This window comes from Trichosurus vulpecula, chromosome 4, assembly GCF_011100635.1.
Source record: "Trichosurus vulpecula isolate mTriVul1 chromosome 4, mTriVul1.pri, whole genome shotgun sequence".
Lineage (NCBI taxonomy): Eukaryota > Metazoa > Chordata > Mammalia > Diprotodontia > Phalangeridae > Trichosurus > Trichosurus vulpecula.
In genome coordinates, this window is record NC_050576.1 from 11,313,131 (window position 1) to 11,320,956 (window position 7,826).

Sequence of the window (7,826 nt, forward strand, 5' to 3'; positions counted from 1 at the left end):
TCAGTTCGCCCTCCTATAAAATGAGATTCCTTCCAGATCCAGACCTGGAAGCCATGGTCCCTCCATCATCCAGTTCAAACTCCCTCCTTTCTCTAGGCCAAGAAACTGAAGTTCAAAGAAATTAAGGGATTTGCCCAGGGTAACTGTGATATCAATTGAGTTGGGACTTTCTTACTGTTTTAAAATGATTAAGTGTATGTGAGTCTTACTAGGTGCTAAGCCCCAGGCCCAAACCCCAATTAGGTGCTAAACCTATGTGGGTGTGACTTGGTAATCAAGGTGGGGCCCCAGGTGGGGCTAACTAAGGGAGGGCCTAATTTACACATGAGTTTGAGTGACAGGTTTGGGACATCAGAGGCTCTTAGACCACGTGGGTTTAGTTGCCTCTTTGTGAGATTTTAGGTCACGTGGGTGAGTTGCATGTGTGACTCACCCCTGACCCTGAAAAAGATATAATACCAGGGGCTGGCTTTCTTGGCTTTCTCTTCTTTGGAGCTCTTACCCACAGAAGTGGTGGTACGAGTGACTCTGGGCCAGCCCCTTTCATGAGCTCCCGGGCTGAACCTAGATGTTGGTAACTATGAATCTGTACTTGGTCTGTCTGTTGATGTTTGTAATTTATTTGTATTTTGCTCTGAAGTTCAGTGTGCTAGTCTTTTCCCCTGAACTAAAAGAATGGTATTTGTATGCTGAATTAAGGTAAGCTTGTCAAGCCCTTAACGTTGCTTTCCTTAGAAAAGCAGATCAAAAGGACCTGGGCTTTGGCAGCGTGCTGGTAGCATGCTTGTTGTTGGGCTCCTGTTGGTCTTTCACCCCCACAATAGCTGCTAGCCGGATTGTTGAAACAGTAACATGGGAAGGAAGGAGCAGAGCTGGGACGAGAAGGAGGAAGGAAGGGGAATAAGCATTTATTAGGTGCCTACTATGCGCCAGGGACTACGCTAAACCCTTTACAAATATCATCATTTGATCCCAACACTGGGAGATAGGTGCTATTATGATCCTCATCTTACAGGTGAGGAAACTGAGGCAAACAGAGGAGAAGTGACCTACCCAGGGTATCTGGATCCAGATCTGGATCCAGGTTTGGACTCAGACTCAGATTTCCCCCACTCCAGGCCCAGCGCACCATCCACTAGGCTACCTTGCTGCTTCTTGGTCAATTCGAACCCAGGTCCTTAGACCAAGTATTATCTAGCTCCATGAGGAATTCTGGAATTTTACTACAGCCCAGAAATTAAATTTAAAACTCCAGAAGCCGAGTTTTACCTACACAATGTACTTTGAGGTTTGCAAACGGCTCCAAGTCATCAATCTGTTTATCTTTACAACACGTCTGTGAGGTCCTCTTGTTATCGTCCCCATTTTTAGATGATTAAACTGAGGCCAAGAGAGCTTACGTGAGAAAAGGTGATCAATTTTAGAGGAAAGGGATGGGGGGGGGGGGGAGGCATCAGCTAGTCCACTGGTACCATTTTGCAGATTAGAAAACCGAGTCCCAGAGTAATTTTAACCGCTTGTCCAAAGTAACACAGACAGAGCAACATGGTGGGACTTGGACCTGTGTCTCCTGACTCTGAGTCATTCATTCATGTATTCACTGATTCCACACCTGTTTATTAAGTGCCTACTATGTGCTGAGCGCTGGCTAGGCACTGAGAAGGAAAGAAGAAAGAACCATCTCTGCCCTCACTCCAGGAAGAGGCTCCCATGAGCGGTGGCAGCTGAGCGAGCCTACAAGGGATCGAGGGATTCCCAGGAGCCAAGGCCAGGAAGAATAGGTTGGGGGCCGCGAAGAAAGCCAGGTCTCCTCCAGCTTCACCTGCTCTGGTCAGTGGCTCCTGCCCCCACACCCATTTTCCCCATAGCTATGAGCTAAGACAACACTGGCTCCCTGAACCCGAACGGCCTCCTTTTTCCAGTGGACTCAGGACTCCTGGGAGAGTCTAACAGAAGGATGGTGGAGAGAGCAGGCTGGTCCCTCCCGAAGGTCCTGCTGCCTGATTCGGCTCAGGGTGGGACTTCTGCCAGTCACCGGACACAGTTGCCATGGGGTGGACAGTGCTATCAGCACCATCCCAGCCTGTGAGGTCTGGTGTCGCCTTCCCTTCCTCTGCCCCAGCTTGGATGCACCCACTTCCCACACCCAACTCTCCCAGGCTAAGGTAATGACTCACTCCTTTGTTTCACCTCCTGGAGAATTATTGGTTTGAATGTTTCCTCTCTCCTTCCTGGGTGGCTCTGTTTACCCCAAGGAGAATAAACAGGGCCCTAACGAGTAATTATGAATAATACCTTGTAGTATCAAAGCCTCTTCCTTCAGAGAAGCCCAGGGCTCTTGGCAGAGACTCATGATGCTGATCTCCCTGGGATAGCCAGGAGGGACGGATGCTCGGTTCACTGAAGTACCAGAAGGCTGAGGTGTTGGCCAGCGGTTCAGTTACTGAGCCCAGATTACAGCCAGGTCTCAGCGGCTGAATAGAGGCTGGAATCTTGTGGGATTCATGAAATGCTAAGGTGTCAGCTCAGAGGAACAAAGAACTTCCTCATGCAGCCATCCCAAAATGGAGCAGGCTCTCTTGTGGGGTAATGAGTTCCCTGTCATCAGCAATATTCAAAGAGGGACTAGATTATCACTTGTTATGGATTTTGATTAAAAAAATAGCTAGCAAACAGACATTTATATAGCACTTCCTGCATTCCAGGCACTGTACTAAACGCTTTACGAATAAATGGGAGCTCAAGTGATCCTTGCAAAGACCCCGGGGAAGTAGGTGCTTTTATTATGATAGCGTTGCCTTATAACATTACATACTACAATTACTATGTAAGTATATACTACAACTCTACCATATATTCATTTATTATATCGCACACACAATTATATATTATATGAACAATAATTATATCCTACAATGGCTGTATAATCACATACTACAATTATACTATCTCCCATTTGTTATGTATAATTACATTTATTATATATCATATATACTATATGTACTGCTAATAATTATGTCCTACAATGGCTATATAATATTGGAGTGTAATATTACATTCTCTAATTAGCATATAACTAAAGACTTTTAATATAGATTGTAGAAGGGATTCGTGTGTCAGACAGGACTGGGGGAGGAGGAGGGGCAGAGGAGATGCTCCCTAAGGATCCTTTCGGCTCGGGGAGTCGATGCCCACAGAGCCTTCTTAACCAGCTCATGGAGGCTCCGATTCCATTTCCCAATACGCAGAGTGAAACAAAGCACTCTACCATCAACTTGCCGTCAACAAACATGACGGCGAGCAATGACCTCTCCTACATCAATTCCTTTTCCTCCGGTCGGTCTGGCTCAGCATGATTATGGCTCTTCTGGGCAGTGAATGAATGGATGGATGGGTGAATGAAAAAGCATTTATACAGTGCTTGCCAAGCGCTGTACTAAGTGCCAAGGGTACACTTATAACTAAAAAGACAGTCCCTGCCCTCGAGGAGCTTATAATTTAACAGAGGAAAACAAGACAGAACTGGAAAGCCAAGGGAGGGGGGTAGTATGCAGATGAAGGTACCTCCCTTCCCAAGGTTGGGAGGTGGGAATAGCGTTGAAGTCTGGAAAATGAAAAGCACAACCATTAAAGGAATGAAAGCTGGGTAGCTTAGGCCCTTCCATAAAATGGAGGCCCTGGGAGGAACTCACCAATGGGAGACGAGGTCAGCAGAGAAGAGAGAGATTCCAGGGTGAGAAAGTCACATGGAATGATGGATGCTCCAAGGTGGGAAGACCACAGGGGATGATGGATGTTCCAGGGTGATAAGGCCACAGGGGATGATGGATGTTCCAGGGTGAGACTGCAGAAGAGACATGGCATTGAAGTAAGGAAAGATTAGTATCCCCTGTGTCAAAATTACTCTCCCTTCTCACCCTTCTTGGCTCCTTTCAAAGCTCAGCTTAGTTCCACTCATTCATGAGAACTACTGTGATTCATTCTCCCCACGCAAAGCTATTGGTATCATGTATGAGACTTCTCTCTGTCCATGTAGGTTTTCCCTACTATAACATAAGCTGCTTGAAGGCAGGGATGGTTTCTTTTTTGTTCTTCTATGCCCACTGTCTAGCACAGTTCTTGGCACATAGTAGGTCCTTAATAAATGCTTAATGATTTTGATTTCTATAGTATTAAAGCACTATCGGTTTATAAAGTATTTTACATGAGGACCTCATTGGATCCTTATGAAGTAGATAGTAGAATTCAATCGATTAAATGCAACAAACATTGATTAAATGACTACTAGATGCCAGACACAGTATTGAGTGTTGGGGATACAATGATGCCCACAAAGGCCACAAGGGGCTCCCATTCATTGGGGAAGTGGGGGAGGGGAACGGGGTGGCAACATTTACCCAGAAGAGCAAATACAAAGCATATACAGTTATTTAAAATACTTCATAAAGGAAGCCTGCTAGTGCCAGGTAGGTGGGATGTACTTGAACTATATCTTGAAGGAAGCTAAGTATTTGTGTAAGGTAGAGGGGAGCAGGGCAGGCATTCCAGCCAAAGGAGACAACTTCACAGAGGCATGGAGGTAGGAAATAGAATATTATGTAGGAGGAACAGGGAGCAGCCAATCAATTGGAACAGCACTTACATGAAGGGGAGTTCTCCCACCAGACACTTCCCCCAGAACCTCCATTTTGAGGAAGAATCCAGGACAGCCATCCTTTTTTTCTCCCCAACTCTTCTTCTGACTCCTTGGACTTTGCCACCATGACCTATAAATACCCAATGGCCCATATAGTATACAATATGCGGAAAGGTTTTTCTTTTTAGAATTTCTCCTTAAAAATCATATTGCACCACATGGGCAAAGTTTACTTAAGTGTCCACATTGTGATGTGGAATCAAATTTCCCAAAAGACTTTAAGAAACATTTAACCATTGTCAGAACCACCACAATGAAGACTCCCTATATTTTTGGCCCCCTTTATTTGATGTCATCCCCTGTTAGGAGGTAAGCTCCTTGAGGGCAGAGGCTGACTTGCCTTTACTTTGTTTGTATTCCAAGAACTCAGTACAGTGCTGGGCATACAGTAAGGGCTTAATAAATGCCTTTTGGCTTCCCTTGAGCAATAATAAACTATGGCAGGAAAGCTACAAGTATTGTTCCCTGTTTTATAAGCAAGGAACTTGAGGCTAGCAAGGTTGGGTTATTTTCCTATTGTCACACAGTGAGAAAGTATCAGAGGCAAGATAGGAATACAGGTTTCTGCTGACTCCAAATCATGAAATATCAAAGCTGGGAGGGACCTCAGAGGCCATTTAATATACCAATTCCCTACCAAAAAGCTAATCTCATAGGTTATAGATTTAGACCTGGAATTTATCTTAGGTGATCATCTCATTCAACCCTTCATTTTATAAATAAGGAAACTGAGGCCCAGAGTAGAAAGAGAAATAATTCTCTAGTCAGAGGTCCTGGGTTCAAATGTTATCTCTCCCATTTACTACCTGTATCAGCTGAGACAAATCACTTAATCTCTCTGGGTCTGAATTTCCTCATCTATGACATGAGAGTTGGATTAGACAGTGTTCCAGGTGCCTCCAGATCTAAATCTGTGATCCTTTGACTTGCCCAAGGTCATTCAAGTAGTCATTGGAAGGCAGAATTTGAACTCATGTCCTTTAATTCCAAATCTCTTGCCTTTTCCATGGTCTGAGCTGCCTCCTCCAACTTCTGAGACACAGCTAGCCAGCCTTCACTTGAAGACTCAGGCATTCTATCCAACTTATGGACAGTTCCAACTCTTAAGGAGTGTTTCTTGACACCAAACTTCACTTAGGATGAAATTTCCCCCAGTTGCTCCTAGTTCTGACCTCTGGGGGCCAAGCAGAATGGGGCCATCCCCTTTTCCACATGAACAGCCCTTCAGATGAGAAAAGAGAGCTATCTTGTCTCCCACGTCCAAGTCTTCTCTTCTCCAGGCTAAACACGCCCCTTTTGCCCACCTGATTCTCATTTGGAATGATCAGAATGCCCTTCATCACCTTGGTCTGCCTTTCCTAGATGTGCTCCAGGTAATCAGTATTACCCAACAGCACTGTATTAGCCAAACTAAACTTCTGTGTCCTCTGGCTGGCTTTCTTTTCTTTTTAAATTCAATTTTACATGATTTTCAATTCTAAATTCTCAGTCTCTCCTCTTCCTTCCCTCCCCCCCCCCACCATAAGAAAGTAACAAAACAAAACCCATTACAATTATGTATAGTCAAGTAAAACAAATTTTCACATTAGCCATGGCCAAAAACAAACAAACAAACAAGCAAAAACAAAGGCAAAAATACGTCTTAATCTCCATTCTGAGTTTAGAAATGGACAGCATGTTTTATTATAAGTCCTTTGGAATTGTGGATCAGAGTTCTTAAGTCTTTCAAAGTTGTTTGTCTTTATAATGTTATTGTATAAATTGTTCTCTTGGTTCTGCTCACTTCACTCTGTATCAGTTCATATAAGTTTTCTCAGATTAATAGCATTCTATCATATTTATATACCATAACTCGTTCAGTCATTCCCCAATTGAGGGGCATAACTGGCCCTCAGTTTCCAATTCTTTGTCGCCATAAAAAGATTTGCTACAAATATTGTTGTACCTATGGGTCCTTTTCCTCTTTCTTTGATCTCTCTGAAGTATAGACCTAGGAGCAGTATTTCTGGGTTCACAGGGTGGTATTCACAGTTTAATAGCTTTCTAGGAATAGTTCCAAGCTGCTTTCCAGAAAGGCTGGGCCAGTTCACAACTAACAGTACATTAACATAGCAGTTTTCCCACAACCTCTCCTTTCACTTCATTTTCCTTTATGTCAACTTTGCCAATCTGCTGGGTGTGGTGTGGTACCTCAGAGTTTTTAAAATTTTCATTTCTCTAATTATTAGTGATTTAGAAGTTTTTTATATAAAAAACTATTGATAGCTTGGATTTCTTCCTTTGAAAATGATCTGTTTATAGCCTTTGATCATTTAGCAAAAATGGCTCCTAACTTGAAGAATTTTGATCAGTTTCTTACATATCTTAGAAATGGATTCTTTATTAGAAAAACTTCCTGCAAAGATTTCTCCCAATCACCTGCTTCCTTTTAAATTTTAGCCACATTGGTTTCATTTGTGTAAAAACTTTTAATTTTATGTCATCAGAATTATTGATCTTTCCTCCTGTGGACCTCTCTTTCTCTTGTTTAGGCATGAACTCTCCATAGCAGATAATTTCTTTCACACTCCTCTCATTTGTTTATGATGTCACTTTATTTCTAAATCATATACCCATTTGGAGCTTGTGTTGGCATATGGTCTGAGATGTAACTCTACACGTAGTTTTCTGATAGACTTTTTGCACAGTTGAAGTCATTGAAGGCCAACCAGAGTAGATGGTGCCAGATACTAGAAAAGTGTTTATTATCCACCAATGAAATCATTCCCTCAGTTACCCTCATTTCTTAGTTCCCCCATCAATGCCTTTAGGCTGTGATTCGTATGGTCAGGGTCATTCTTTTATAGCACAGTTGCACCTCTTTCTGGGACCACTGCCCCGGGTCCCACTGCATACCCTCATTGTCAGTCCAGGTCCCATACAGGGTTCTACTGGATAACCCGAAGGTCTGGGCTTTTGAGTATTGTTACTCATAAACCACCATCACTGTGCTTGCCATTAACAGTTAACTAATGGACACCATTAGATTTTATCAAGCTTGTATCATGGACCCCTTTGGCAACCTGGTGAAGCTGATGAAACTTTTCAGAATAAGGTCTTTAAATACACAAAATAAAATCCATAGGATTAC